The sequence below is a fragment of the Protopterus annectens genome, chromosome 14.part0 (assembly GCF_019279795.1).
Source record: "Protopterus annectens isolate FY-2018-M chromosome 14.part0, PAN1.0, whole genome shotgun sequence".
Taxonomy (NCBI): Eukaryota; Metazoa; Chordata; order Ceratodontiformes; family Protopteridae; genus Protopterus; species Protopterus annectens.
Genome location: NC_056748.1, coordinates 258,729,981 through 258,746,423, shown reverse-complemented (window position 1 = coordinate 258,746,423; position 16,443 = coordinate 258,729,981).

The window sequence follows — 16,443 nt, the reverse complement described above, 5'->3', positions numbered from 1 at the left end:
CCCTGTATAAACATTCAAAAGTATGTAGTAATTTTCATAAGTTTTTATTTACTATATTGGAGCAGGTTAGCTCTGATAAGGGGGTAGCTTTAGGAATCAAGTAGAAATTCATGAAGTTAATTAGCAGATAAAGTTGAGAGCTGATGTCCTGCCAGGTTTAAATGAACACATTAATATAACGTGTTTTTGAGAGAACAGGAAATTAAATGGTTAAGTCTACAGAGCAATGTGTATTATTGAATGAAAGTATTCATTGGTTAATTAGTTTTACATTTTTGTTTAAATCGGTTGAGAAATGTGATTTTTTATTCTGACAAAGTGTTTTACGAAAGCAGAGATTAAACTTTTTACTCTAATCTATCTTGGGGTTCTATTTTGTGGAAGTGAATTTTTTTGGTTTTAATAGTGGTTTTGTTCACTTGGCTCTCATGGTGAATTATTTTTTAGCAATGTAGAAGGATGTTTACCTTTTGGAACCTTTTAAAGTGTTGTGTATTGCTTACCATCATGTAAACATGTTGAACAAGAGTGCACACTGCTAGGAAATGTGTTTTTGTGATGGTCAATAGTATTAAATGAATGCATCTGGTGTATGTTTGTGGTTGTCTGTGTCCTGTCTGCTACCTGTGTGGCCCATTCATCTGGTTTGTGCACTGCCACTCTACAAGCAAATGAGATGAGCATACCCAAAGCCATTTATGCTAAGCAGCACATCGTGCAAACACTGCCCCCCCAAAAAAATATAGTTGACGTGAGGAAAATCATTCTATGACATACACAGTAGAAAATGTTAGTACACATGAGATATGACTACATATGTCTGGATCCCAACTATCACTCCAATGCACTGTCAGAAAACAGAAGGGGGGACTTATCCATCTTTGCCACACAAACAACTTTGCAGCAAAGAAATGAAGCAATTCCTCACATCGCCAAGTGCAACTCAATGTATACTGATATCAAGGCATGACCTGTTATTTGTAAATGCGTTATAGTCAATATGTTTGGATGTAGTGCACTTAGTGATCACACAACCTGTTATCATCATTCCTTGCAAATATACAGCTGCGTCCTACCTTTCTGTGTTTCTTGGTCATTCATCAGTTATCTGACTTATACTCAAATACATGCAGTATATCAAGCAGTGAATATCATGTACCTTAAAATGTGTGAGGATATTAACTGGGAACACTATGATATACAGTTGCCATCAAATGAAGGACAGATTGGATGGCACAAACAAGCATAAAGAGCTGTTTTTTGGAGGGAGCAAATGTGCATTCCTGCCATGGCACATGCAAGGATATAATGTTCCTTTGAGGGGAGGGTGGACCCAGGCTGAGCTACTTTTATGGCAAAAACAAGGATATGTTGCTTTTGTTGCTCTCCTTGTTTTGCATGCTGCCTGTTTGATCTTGTGAGGGTGTTGAGGCTGGAAACTGCTATGTTTCTCATTACTTCCTAACCTCTCTCTGTTATGACTTCCCTTTACAAATGTATGGTGCTAAACTGAGGACATGAAGTGATCATCAGTACTTTGGGGAGGTATTAATGTCTGAATCTTTGAGGCCTGAGGCTCGCTACTTGCTAATGGACACATGCAAATCAAATAACTCTCTGCTGTCACATGTGGCATTAATTTCTGTGAAAGTCTCCAACCAAGTGATGAAATACAAGGACATGTCATATTATGCAATACAGTACATGTTCAGGACTTACCTTGTAAATGCAGCACTTGCAACAGTGTTAGTTCAGGGCTGACTGTGATGCAAGAAGTACACATACAATACATTGGGAGGCAAAGGCTCCAGCAAAGATCAGAGAGTTCCTGTGCTGTGTCTCTGTCTACCCTACAACAGTCAACAATGTCCATGTCATGTATGTTGTGATAAGTTAAATGTGGCCTGAAAACTTTTCTCCATCTCAGGCTAGGCCTATTGTAGCAGCAGCAGCATTGCCTGTAGCACATAGAAATGGAATAAACCAGCAGCAGCTCTGAACATTCTGTCTGTGTAGATCACATTAAATTGTAACTGTTAATCTAAGCTTCTTACTTTTGGTTTAAGTACTTGGGCTTCAGGCCAAGAAGGTTTTTACTGTACACTCATGGGAGGAGATGGTAGCCTCTGCCCTTCTGAGCTGGGAATTGCAAGTTGAATGCTTGCTGTCCTGTTGTTCTAAGTGTCTTTGTAATGGTTTAAGCACTTGGACTCCAAAGCAGTTATTTTACATTAGGAAGGTTTGCAGTCTAGACTCTTGTGCCAGTAGAGAATAGCCCACACCCTTCTAAGCTGGGAGTTGCTGGTTGAAGACTTATTGTGTCTGTTATTCTGAAAGTGTATCAGTTCTGGGTTAAGCACTTGCATTCCAGACCATTTATTTCATACTTGCAAGGTTTGTTGTCTACACTGTTGTTGGAGTATTGTACTGAATTGCGGATTTAAACTTTTTTTTTTTGCTGTTGTGATTGTGATTTTCTGAATTTTGAATTTCTGCTACTTCTACATTTTGTAGCACAGGCTAGATTCAGGCTTGCTGAATCTAGACTGTTATCACTTGAGCACTAAAACTAGCCATCGTACATTAAGAAGCCCCCCCGCCCTGCACCCTTGTGACAGAAGAGTGCAGCCAAGGACCCATCTGAGTTGGGGATTGCTAGAATAAGTTTCAGTCTTGGTCTTTCCCTTTGTTTATTTTTTAAATCATTTAATTTTGCTTGTAATCCAGCACCATGTTTTGCCATGTTTGCACTCAGTTTACTGCAGCTGCTCAGAGCTTGCAATGCTGCCCTGCAAGCAAGTCATTTTTTTATTGTGAAGCACTGACATTTTTCTGCCCCAAGTCCTCCATAGAAGACATGTTTTGTTAGTTTTGCAGCAAAACCTAGTCCATATAGTCCACTCTCCACTAGTTAATAGGGTAGATACCTTCCATAATGGATGGACAGTTTCTCCCATTTCTCAAGGCAGCCTGATTGACATGGGCATCCTGAGGCAATGTAACAATTGCCTCACATATACAGACAAGTTACTTCTAAAACAAACTAATACAACATGTGTGAGCTATATCTACACAATGAATTTGCAACCAGTTCTCTCACATAACAAACCAGGTATTAAATATTGTCGGCACACACACTTCACCTCTTGCACATAAAATCACCACACAAACCCACATATGTGCAGCTACTTCCTAGAAGCCTACCTAAGAATCAGTGACCTTTCAGGTGCAAACCTACTGCATACACTGCAGACACTACAGAATCCACTACACAAGCCACATAACGGTGTCTCAGTCGGTAAGTCCCAAAGGAAAAACCAAATGTCTTGGTTATAAGGGATTCCATAGTGACACACACCGATGTCCCCCTTCACCAGGCTGGACAATGAGAAAGTCACAGTTAGCTGTCTGTCAAGTCCCAGGATCCATCACATCATGTACACACTCAAGTCTCTCACCAAGTATCTGTTTTGACTATGTCAAAGTCCATGTTGGAGTGAATGACTGGAGACGTACCTCCCTGTACTATATGAAGAGAGACATGACTGAGCTTTCAGATTTTCCGTCCCAGGCAGGTATGACCCTAGCCCTAAGAAGCATTCCACCTTCCCCCAGGATGATGCCTCAATGTAAATAAAACATGACTGACTTCAACAATTGGCTTAGCTTCTGTTGTCAATCCAGGGGGATGAGTACTGTCAGCATGAGAAGATATGGTCGACAGACCATGCTTCTTTGTCAGAGATGGTCTTCACCTGCCGCCTCTTGGCTTTTGGTTACTGGCAAATGTACTTGCCTCCCCATAGTGCCTTTTTAGGCAATATCAGAACAACTAAATTTCCAATGTAAAAATTGTCTACTAGAGAAACGCAAGGTTATGCTGCTTAATGCAAGGAGTGTAAAAAAGAAACTGCACTAACTTGAGGCACTCCTTACCTTGGAAGATGCCCATGTCTGTGCAGTCACAGAGGCATGGTTGAAGGTCACAGAAAGCCTCCCAGCCATGCAAGAGTACAACACCTTCCACACATTTAGACCTCAAAATGAGCATGAAAGAATGAAGAGTAGAGGTGTAGACACCTTCATTAAAGACAAATATACCCCAAGCCCGGTCAAACAGTACAACTCTGTAGTGTTACTCCAAGTCAAACTAACTGTAGGTAAAACCCCCTTCCATATCATTGTCAGTGATAGGTGCCCCACCATGAACCACAAGAACCACACTGCCTAATTGGACCTACCTGAGTCACTCATTATGCAGCCAAACACCTTGGTCATGTGTGATTTCGACTAGCCCTCCATCGACTGGGAGTCATATGTGAGCACAAATACGCTCACCCTAATGTTTCTGGGCTTTGTTAATAAAACTGCTATGTAACAGATAGTCTGCACCCCCACAAGGGGCTCAAATGTCCTAGACTTAGTACTCATCAACATAGGAGGTCTCTGCACTACTCCCTGTATATTGCCCTCCCTGGACAGGTCATGTCAGAATAAAGTCTTGTTTGAATTAACGCTCAAACCTGACCACCCTCAAGAACAAAAATGATGAAAAATATCTCCAAAGCAAACTAGACCTCCTAAACTATGCCATAAATAGTTGCAACTCCCTTGCAAACAGTGTCAACAATAACTGTTATACAGAGGTGTACACAAATGGCCTGTATAAACACCTATACAGATGTATAAACTCTGCTAAACCTGAACCTATCAAAACAATGTCCTCCCAAAAAAAAACAAGCCACCATGGTGACCATCAAGCATAAATAGGTTATACAAGTGGAAGAAACTAATGTCTAAGAACAAGAGGGAACTGACTTAGCAGAAGGATACCCTCCACAGCTTGAACAACAAATTAGCTATCTTGTAAAGTCCTCTAATGCCAAGTACAAAGCTGAACTAGTAGCCCTAACTAAAGGTAATCTGGAGGCATTCTTTTGCTTTGTCAGTAAAAAATAGGGAAGGGCCAGCTTTGTGCCAAACTAGCAGTGGACAGTACCACTCATACTGACCCTGAGGATGAATCCAACCTGCTAGCAGACAGATTTGAGGCACACTTTACCAATGTCCTCACCAGACATACCCCAAAACATATATATCATTAATCCCTTACCTAGTATCTCCAAAGAGTAGATCATGACCGTACTATCCATGGCCAAAGAAAAGAAATGATGTACTTACCATAACGTTCCATGTTTGTAGTCCATTTCACCTACATTCTTGCTGGATGGGTTTGGAGAGCTTTTACTGGCTAAAGGCTACCCACTATCCCATGGTGCCTCATGGCGTTTCCTCAGATCTTCTTTGCAAGAAAGTTACTAGGTACATAATAGTAAGTAAACTATCAATAACTATGCACATACAAATGGAATACTTTGTATTACTATCCATGCAAAGTGGACAGACAACTACAACCAGGTCAGACAGCATAATGGATAGTCCACCAGTTCCTCCAGGAAACAGGAAGGTCGAAGGATGGTGGGACGCAAGAATGTAGGCAAGATGGACTACGAACATGGAACATTATTGTAAGTACATAACTTCTTTAGGTTATGTAGTCCTATCTCACCGTAATTCTTGCTGGATGAGACAGCGTCCCTAGCACCTTTATCCCAGGTGGCTCAAAAAAGAGACTTCAGCACAGTGGACCTAAACGATGACCTGTCCTGGGAGGCCAAATCCAATTTGTAATGAGTGACAAAGGTATGAGGTCTTTCCCAAGTAGCTGCTGCACAAATGGTATCAATTGGGAGTTTTGATCTAAAGGCATATGAAGTTGTACTGCTCCGGTTTAATGGCCTTTTACTTTGGCAGATAACTGTTTGCCAGCAGTTTTGTAAGCAAATGAGGTGCAGTCTGAAAGCCATTTAGACAAAGTGACCTTAGAAACAGGCAAGCCTTTGTTTTTGTCTGAGAAGGAAACAATTGGTCTGATTTTTGAAATTCTTTAGTCCTGTGCAGGTAAAACTTGAGAATTCTGTGGACATCTGATTGGTGTAGTCTGTATTCGGATTTATTGCAATGATTTGGGAAGAAAACTGGTAATTCAATAGTTGTGCTGAGTTTATGCTCTGAACATACCTTAGCAAGAAAGGAAGGATTAGTTCTAAGTGAGACTCTATCCTTGTGGAAAACAATGTGAGGAGGTTGAATGGTGAGGGCTTGCAATTCTGAAACTCTCCTAGCAGATGTTATAGCCACTAAGAACAATGCCTTCCAAGACAATAAATTCAAATCTGATGAAGAATATGGTTCAAAAGGTGGAGAAATTAAAGATGTGAGAACTAGGTTCAGATCCCACGGCTCCGGTGGTTGCCTGATTGAAGGTCTGAGAAAGACTCCTCCTTTTAAAAAGGTTTTGCATAAAGAGTGGGACATGATTGGATTTCCCATGTAGCCAAAATGATAATTAGAGATGGCAGCTAATTGAACTCTAATAGTAGCAGCTGCAGCTCCTTCTTGAAAAATGTATGCCAGAAAGAACAGGATAGACTTTATGAGAGCTGAGTAGGGATCTATGCCTTGTTTTGCTGCCCAAATGGAGAACCTTCTCCATTTACTGGAATATAATTTCCTGGTGGAAGGTTTGCGTGAAGAAATCAGAATGTGTCTGACTGTAGGGGAAAGGGACATACACCTGGTTATTCGTGGAACTGGAGCAGTCATGCTGTTATTTTCAGGGTTTGGATGGTAGGATGGAACTGCCCTGATTGATGAATCAGGAGGTCTGGAGATGGTTCCAGAATCCATGGGCCACAGGAAGGGGAACCAGACTTGGCAAGGCCAGTAAGGAGCAATGAGGATCAGGGTACTCCAGCAGTTTTGCTTTCTGAATCACTTTTGGTATGAGAGGAAAGGGTGTAAAAGCATAAAGGAGTTCCAGAGGCCAATTCTGGACCAGACCATCCCTGGGTGACATCCCTGGATGGGGAATTAGGGCAAAATAGTTGTTGCATCTGGAGTTCATGTACATGGTGAATAGGTCACAGCAAGGCTGACCCCATTCGTGAAAAATCTCTTCTGCAACTTCTGAATTCAGGGACCACTTGTGAGGCATCAGAATTGCTCAACTGAGTTTGTCTACTATCACATTGGACTTCCCTGGAATGTGCATTGCTACCAGAAAGCATTGAGTATCCTTCACTCATTTTCACACTCAGAGCCTCTCAACAAAGTGGGTAAGATCTGGTTCCCCCTTGCTTGTTTATGTACCACACTACAGACATGTTGTCTGACTGAATCGCAATTGCCCCGGTGGGAAGAGAACTGTGAAGTGCTTGCAATGTGTATAGCACTGCTCTCATCTCCAGAACATTTATGTGCAAGTGGTTCTCCTGGTTCTGCCAAATACCTTGGACCATCATTCCCAGATAATGCCCCCCACCACCTTATCTGGGAAGCGTCTGTGGTCAAGACTGCATTTTGTTGAGGGGGAGCAAGTGGGCGACCTAGATGAAGTTTATCCATACGTAACCACCATATTAGTCCCTTCTTGCAGGAGTTTGTGATGAGTATTTGGTGAGACAAGGGGAGATCCTGCATTAACCACTGGGCAAATAGTAGCAACTGAAGTACTCTCATGTGCAGATGGGCTAGGGGAACTAAGAATGGTGGAAGCTATAGTCCCTAGAACCTGAAGGACTATCCTGGCCTGTACTTTGTCTTTCTTCAGAATTAATCTGACATAGTTGTGCAATGATTCTATTCTTTCTGCTGTCATGGTGGTTGAGTCTATGTTGAGCCTAAGAAGACAATGAACTGCGATGGAGATAAGGTTTACTTTTTTAGATTTATTGTAATGCCTAATCTGGCGCACAAGGATAGGGTCTCGTCCCTGGTTCTGATTAGCTTGGTGGTAGCAGTGAGGAGCCAGTCATCTAGGTAGGGAAACAGCTGGAATGACCACACACACAACGATTATGACCTAGGTTTCGTCTTTATTACAGACTTCTTCAGAACAAGGAATTGTAAAAGCACTAAGCATTAAATACACATGTATAAATTGGATAAATTATCTTAATTGATCTCAATTAATTCAATTTACCCCAAGCATACCCAAAATACAAAATATTTAAAAACATTAAAATACCATACATTAAAAACCATGCATAAAAAACCACAACAATATAACTTATAATGAAACATACTCTAAAATGTTTTTCATTTTACAATGCTATCTTAAAAACAAATTAATTATCTCTTAATATGTTTCAATTTTAATATAGGAGCAATACTTATGTTATCATTTATGCCTGGAAACGAAAAGCCTCCCAGCTGAAAGCGTAGATGTCTTCTGGAGCGCCTGTCCATTTTGATGTGGTAGTATGCATCCTGAAAATCTATGGAGCACATCCAATTGTCTTTTCTGATAAAGGGAAATATTGACTGCAGAGTGATCATACGGAACTTCAGTTTCTTTACAGACTTGTTGAGTTTGCTGAGATCTAGAACTGATCTCCAGTCCCCTGTCTTTTTTGGAACTAAAAAGAATTGTGAGTAAGTTCCGGATCCTATTTTCTCTGTGAGGACTTCTTGGATGACTGTTTTTGAAGCAACGATATGACCTCCGATGTTGCACTTTCTAATTGAATGGGTGGCATGTCTGGTAGAGACCAGTTTACCAGGGGATCGGAAACAATGGGAATAAGGTAACCTCTGGAAATTATGGTTTGTAACAAACGATCTTGGGAAATTTGTAGCCAGGTGCTTGGGTACAGTGAAAGACGACCCCCAACTGCCTCCAGAGATGGACAGTTGGGTAACCCCTCAGGGCTGATGGAAGGGATGATCAGAGACAGTATCTCTATCTCCCTGATGTTGCAGACCTCTTCTGCCATGTGGGTGGCGTCTTCCATTATATCCTCCCCCTCTGCCTTTATGGGAGGGTTGACCTTGTGCCTGAGTGAAACCTTTTTGGGATTTATGGAACCACATTTTCCCTTCTGTTTGACCCTTGGGATAGGGTCTAGAAGGAAGGAAGAAATGGACTCCGACAGTAGATAAGGTTTTCTCTTCCTGCTCGCACCTGATCAAAGTCTTTTTTACCTGCGGTCGAAAAAGAGTTGAACCACCAAAGGGGATGTTGGTAAAGGAAGACAAAGGATTCCGTGAAGTTGCATAGATGCATCCAGGAGTGTCTCCTAAGAGAAATTCCTGCTGTGGCTGCCCTGCTCACTCAGTCAGCTGCATAAGAAATCAGCCTCATGGAGGAGTTAGATATAGACGTAAGGGTGGAGAGCTGCACAGATACCTTATCCATGGATCCCGAAGCTACTGAACCCTGAAGGGAATCTCCCAACTCCTTCAGGAGATCCCTTTGAAGTCTAGTAAAATGGGAGAGGTAATTCAGTGATCGTAGGGTAAATGCTGCTGAAGAGAAGGTATGCTTTTCATACCTATCCATCGTCCTGAACTCTTTATTAGGAGGATGGATATTTGAAGATGTCTCAGACAACTCCTTTTTCATGGCTGCTGCTACCACCATAGCATTCACAGGAACTCCCTTAGAATGAAAAAAATTGTCTTCTGGAGCAGTCATAAATTTGTATGGCCTTCTTGGGACAGGCTCCACTGTGTCCTGGGTGATCCAAGAATTCCAGGATATGACCCTCAAGAGTTGGTCATAAGGTGGTGTCACCCAGGCGGTGGAAGATCTGGAACCAAAGGCCTCAAGGTATACTGATTCATCCTCAGTAGGGTTAGAGGTCTTCCAATTACCCCTCTAAGGATTTCAAGGATGTCTGCAAGACAGACATCTTCAGAGGGGGATGTTCTGACTCATCCAAATCAGTGTCTGACATGACAGACTCAGTTGAGTCAATGTGCTTCCTCTTACAAAGTCTCTTCTGGGGGAGCTCTCCAGTGGGATAATCTTGGGAGGTCTCAGAAAAGGGGACACCTCCAATGGGGGCTCCTTGAGTCTCTGGTTCCTTATGCTGAGAGGGAGGTGGGGGAGAAGAGGTTGCTGCAAGCTGCTGGTGGGACATCGGGTCCAAAGGGAGGTCTTTGGCACTGGACAAAGCTTTCTCTATTACTTCAAAGGCTTTTCCACCCCACTCCAAAGATGACCTCTGCTCGGAGGAAATGGAAGGTCAGCTCCAAGCAGGAGGGACAGGTTCTGGAGCAGACGTGGAACCGAGTTCAGTTGAGCCAAAGCATCGAGGGGGAGGGTTGGTTCCAAAGAAAAAACGGGGTGACTATCCCTCTCAGAGTCAACTCAAGAGCATCAGCTCCCAGACCCCTCGACTCCAGACTGAGCCACTGAGGATTGAGTTATCAGTTCTGAGGAAGCAGGAATAATTCTGAGAACCAAAGGATCCAACACAGAAAGACCCAAAGTGTTCGACTCAGAAAGTGAAGCAGTCTTAGCAGAAGCAGTAGTCTGAAGATGGGATGGCTCTGAAGCCTTTGGGTCCAGAAGAGCTAACTTTTTAGCCAGAACTGGGACACAGAGCAACCTCTTCACCACCTTCTCAATATCCTCATCTGAAGGAGTCCTGGAGGAACAGGTGGAGACAGAAAGAGATCTCCTCCTTTCTAAAGTAGGAGATCTCAAGGTTGGTGATATAGGGTCCAAAATAGGTGAGTGTTTTGATACTGAAGGTTGCCTTGGCACCAAAGAAACAGACGGCATAGAGACAGAAGAAGCGGATTTGAAGCCAGAACTCCTCGGCTCCACAGTTTAAGACTTGTTTGATGGCTCTAAAGCTGGAACAGATGGAGATTTTCTCTTCAAAGTTTTGGGAACTGTCTGACAAAGTTCCAGCTGTTCCTGGAAGGAACTAGTCATAAGACCCCTGTCAATTTTCTTTTTTGTCTCATTAAGAACCCTAGTACTAAGGCATGACAAAGTACAGGGTTCTTGTAAATGAGCCTCTCCCAGACAGTACACACAGCTAGTGTGACTTGTCAGTCAATGACATTGTTTGTGAACACATCACATTTCTTGAGCTCAGAAGGGCGGTGTTCCTTATGTTCTCTGTCTTTGGACATATTGCTAAGAAAAACAAAGCTAACAATATAACTATAACAATAAAAACAATAACAAAGCAAGCTATGAAGAGAAGAAAGATTTTATTTTTTGAGGAAAGGCCCTCTAATTTAAATGGGAAACTACAGCCCTCTAACTAAAACAGACCATACAATTCTAAGAAAGTGGGACAGGGCTTCAAGCACTCACTACAAACACACAGGTAAAAGATAATTATCTAAATAGAAAAATGAAGAAAACTAGACAAAAATATCAAAGATTTATGAAAAAATCTTCTACTTGGCCAACGAGCCAGTAAGGAGACAACCTCAAAGCTTTTGCAGTAAATGAGATTTGAAGAATTGCAGTGAGGCACCATGGGATAGGGGTTTGCCTTGAGCCAGTAAAAGCTCTCAAGCTTTAGTATCAGCCAAGTTTGGAGCAGAGAATCATCTCTGAACCCATCCAGCAAGAATTATGGTGAAAAAGGACTACATAACATCATAGCCTTTATGGGACTGGATAACATCCCAGGCTGCCTACTAAATGGTCTGAAACAGGACCTCATGGAAACAGTTGGCAATGTCCTGAACCATAATGTAAGAACTGGCTTTGTCCCAACAGACTGAAAAACAGCAACAGTAATTCCTTTGCACAACAGTGGTTCATCGACTGTCCCTGGGAAATATAGACCCATAAGCCTAGCCAGCCTGATCTGCAAGGCCATGCAGAGAATCATGGACCTAATTTAGGGTAGATCATGCTTATTAAACCTGGTGAACTTCCTTGAGAATGTCACCAAAGCCCTAGATGAAGGCAAAAGACTACATATAGCCTGTCTTGACTTAGCCAAGGCTTTTCACACAATCCCTCTTTCAGGTATCACCTTACCAACAAAAACATAGGTGACATTCAAACTCTTGACCCAACACAATTTTACTTCATTTAAGGGAAGATCATGCTTATTAAACCGGAGTGTGTCACCAAAGCCCTGGATGAAAGCAAAACACTACATACAGCCTGCCTTGACTTAGCCAAGGCTTTTGACACAATCCCCTCACTCAGGCATCACTGAAAAACTCATACAGCTGGGAATTAACCCATATGTTACTAGATGGATAGCCAGCTGGATCACTGATGGAACACATACAGTCACAGTTGGGGATTCCACCTCTACCAGCAGATCAGTTACCACAGTGTACCACAAGGATCTGTGCTTGGAGCTCTACTCTTTGGAATGTATTTCTCAGAATTCCAGGGCAAAATAGATGGCCTGTGGCTTACCATGTTCACTAATGACTGCAAACTGGGTGCAGTCTTAGAGTCCCTTAACAATGTTGACACACTACAAAAAGAGCTTACACATACAAATGATTGGTGCCAATGTCATGGACTCAAAATAAACACAAAATAATGAGTTATCCCTTTTGGCAAAGGGGAATTCCCTGCAAATTAGAGTATTAACAGTACCCCCTTAGCTCAAACCATGTGGTGAGAGATTTGGGAACAAAGGTTGGTAGCATCCTTAACTTTGATCACCATGTGTCCACAGTGGGTAAGGAACGCCTTCTATGTTGCACATCTAATAAGTAAGTGCATCACATCCAGAGCTAAGGATATTATAACTCCCCTGTACTCATCCCTCATCAGACCCCTAATAGAGTACAATGCTCCCTTCTGTATGCACCTCACTAGACACCTTCAGCAGCTAGTGAGACCTCAAATTTCTCACCAAGAAAATTTAGGGCCTCCTGCATGATCTCCATGGACAGGCAGAAGGCCCTGTCACTGTACTTTGTATCTTGTGGGCTGCTGAGAGGCGTCTTTTACTTGGCCTACAGAACAGTCTCAGACCCTGCCCTAATGGAAATGCACATCCACGAGATACACGGGACAAGATTCACTCACTCTAAGGATCATAATGTAGCCTGCAACATTAACAGTATATGATGGAAAGACAGATATGGGTCCCAGAGATTGCCACTCCTCTGGAACAAACTCCTAATTCACATAAAAAAGAGCTCCTCAATGACTATTTAAGCATAATTTAGACAACTGAATGGAAGACCATAAATTTAACCCAAGTGTGTCATCCCTGTCCCTATTGGATAAGGGCAGTTAGTGCTGATCATAGACTTGCACTGCAAATATAGACCATACAACTTGGTCAATAAGGGAACAATGGTATAACATGGATAGACTTAAAAAAGGCCCCATGGCAAATAGCCTAGTAAGCTATGATCCAAAGGTGATGTCTGTCTGAGCTCGGGCACCAGGCCAGTGTCTGATCCTGTCCTGGTGGGATTGCTGCATATGCAATAATCTGATATAGCTGATTACATTAGCATTGTCTTTTGAGCATATGGTGATAACAGTGTCCCAGGTGATGGTGTAAAAGGCTTTCTGTAATGTCAAGAAACAGCATACATACACAAAAAAACACACACATACACACAGACACACACACAAACACACTATTGATTGTAGTGAGAATAGAACCCCTACCTATCTAAATACACAAGCTCTATAATGCAGTACTCTTAAGCAAGCACAACGGCACAAGGTTGACTTTGAAATTGCTACATGTCAGCTTATCGTGGATGGCATCAGTACTGCACATTGGAGAGAGGAAAGTGGGAGGCCTTCCTGAAATGGATATGGTGGCAGGTGCAGATATCAAAATACTAGCAAGCCATGCCATTGGAGAAGTAACTGTAGGGTAGCATGTCTACTCTGGTGAGTAGAGATACACATACACTCAGCTGATTGCAGTGGGAACAGAACCCCTACCTGTCCAAGTACACAGACTCTAGAACACAACACTCTATGCAAGCAGCACAGCACAAGTCTGACTTTTACATCTCTGCAGGTTAGTTTATTGTGGATGACATCAGCAGTGCATGCTGGAGAGGAGAGAAGATGGGAGGCCTGCCTGAAATGGATGTGGAAGCAATTGCAGGTATCAAAATACTGGCAAGCCATGCCATTGAAGAAGTTAAATGTAGGATAGCACATCTACTCTGCTGAGTAGTGATACAAGGGATACACACAAACACTGAGTTAACTGGGGTGAAAACAGAACCCCTACCTAGCTAAGGTACACAGACTCTAGAACACAGTGTTCTATGCAAGCACCATGGCACAAGTCTGACTTTTGCATTGCTGCAAGTCAATTTAAAGCAGATGACATCAGCAGTGCATGTTGGAGAGAAGAAGATGGGAGGCCTGCCTGAAATGGATGTGTAGCCAGGTGCAAGTATCAAAATGTCAATTTTTTTTGGATTGGGGAGATAACTGCAGGATATACACTTGCACTTCTGACTAGACAGACACACACACATACACACACACACACACACACACACACACACACACACACACACACACACACACACACACACACACACACACACACACACACACACACACACACACGAGCATCAATACATACAGACAGCTGACTGCAGTGAAAAGAGAACCCCTACCTAGCTTAGGCACACAGACTACAGAACTCAATACTTTACACAAGCGCCACAGAACGTGCACTTATGAAATGGACTACATGAAAAGGATTACAGGAAAAGAGACATGGAGGAGCTTTCCAATCTTGTAGCCCAGGCAGGTATGACCCTTGCCCTGAGTAGTATCCTGCCATCACCCAGAATGATACCACAGTACAAAGACAAAATGACTGACTTCAACAATTGGCTAAGGTTCTTGTGTCATTCTAAAGGGATCCAGTATCGATCTGCCTGGGATTCAAATGACAAATTCACCACCATAACAGGTACAAGCAAGCAAAATCTGAGTTTAATGCTACTTATGCTAGAAGTCTAAACCTCAAAATGTACTCACTCGAGGCACTCCTTAAAAAGGAGAACTTCGACATCTGTGCAGTGACAGAGAGCACCACTGCATTACCAGGCTATAATTCATACCACAACTTTTGACCACCTAACCTGGACCAAGGCACTAAAGGCGGAGGTGTGTCCATATTCATTAAGGATAGCCACACTTCCAGGTTAGTTGCTCGGCATAATGTATCCGAGATTATCCAAGTGCAACTAACTCTGGGCAAGACAGAAATCCAAATTGTAGCTTGCTCAGATCCCCCACCATGCCCCAGGAGTGCCACTCCTCATTTCTTGATACACTGGAAAATATTAGGGTGCAACCTAACACCCTAATAATGGGCGATTTCAAATACTCCAACATTAACTGGGAAAACTACTCATGTACCAACTCTTGTGCTCAACGTTTTCTGGAATTCATCAATTCCAATGCCTTGGATCAACTTCTCCACACCCCCATAAAATCTCCGTTGCTTATTTTAAAGCTGTCTCGCTATGTTAAACCCATTTAATATATCGAAACAGTGTTTTAAAAGTAGAGTTATACTAATGGAAAAAAGTCCGGGCGACCGGACCTTTTTCCATTAGTATAACTCAATTTACAATGTGCACGCTGGCCAATCAGCGTGCACGTTTTGGGGGGGGTCATGGTATAATATTACTTTTCAAACAGCTTCACCATCCCAGCCCGGAAACTTAGTATTCCTGCTAAGGTATAAAGCAGTGATAAATCTTTTAGCAATGTCGCAGGAACACCACAGCTCTACACTCCAAATGTAAAAATAATCCACTCGTCCAACAAGAACAATAGCTCCACAAATAGTAAGATAGGAATGTTCTTTATTTGGCATTCAGTTTCAGTAAGCGCTTTCACCCATAGAGGGCTTCATCAGACTGTACAAGACTATTGGTAAGGCACAGTCCTTAAATAGTCAAATCAATTATGCAATAATAAGCAATTAAAAATTCTAAAAGGTGACAGTGCATTTAACTAAATATTAATGCGATATCCACGCATCCAAGTCAGTACTATTACAAATAGTGTTTTCTAAAAGAGAACATTGCTAATTAAAAATGCTAAAAAATTGTTATTTGTCCAAAATAATATAACATACTTCATTCTGTTTTAAAAATACTTAACAGATGCTTCGAGCCATTGCAATACTAATCTAAGGCCACTAGATGGTATTAGTTCTTAAATGGCAAAATGCATGGTTCGAGTGTGCTAAAACTTTTTCATTAAATATGGGGCATGAAAGCTTTCACTATGAAATATTTAAAAACTTCTTTAAAAATGTGAAGAAATTTAGTTGTGAGAAGAGATTTCAATAGTTAGATCAATAGTACTAAGATGCTAAAATTAGTATATTGGTAGCAATATGCACATTCAAGATTATTATACATCCTAGTTAGTCCATATAATGTTGACAAAGTATTACTTAAAATGATGTCTTTAGGAATTATGAGCAAAAAATATAAATACAGTTAATACAGTATAGCTTCATAATTACTGTACATATGTCCACATAGCATTAGCAATGTATTTCATAAATAATGGTATCAAACACTGTGAGCAAAGTAGGTAAAGATGAATGCTATTGTTTTAGAAATCTACCTTGTTTC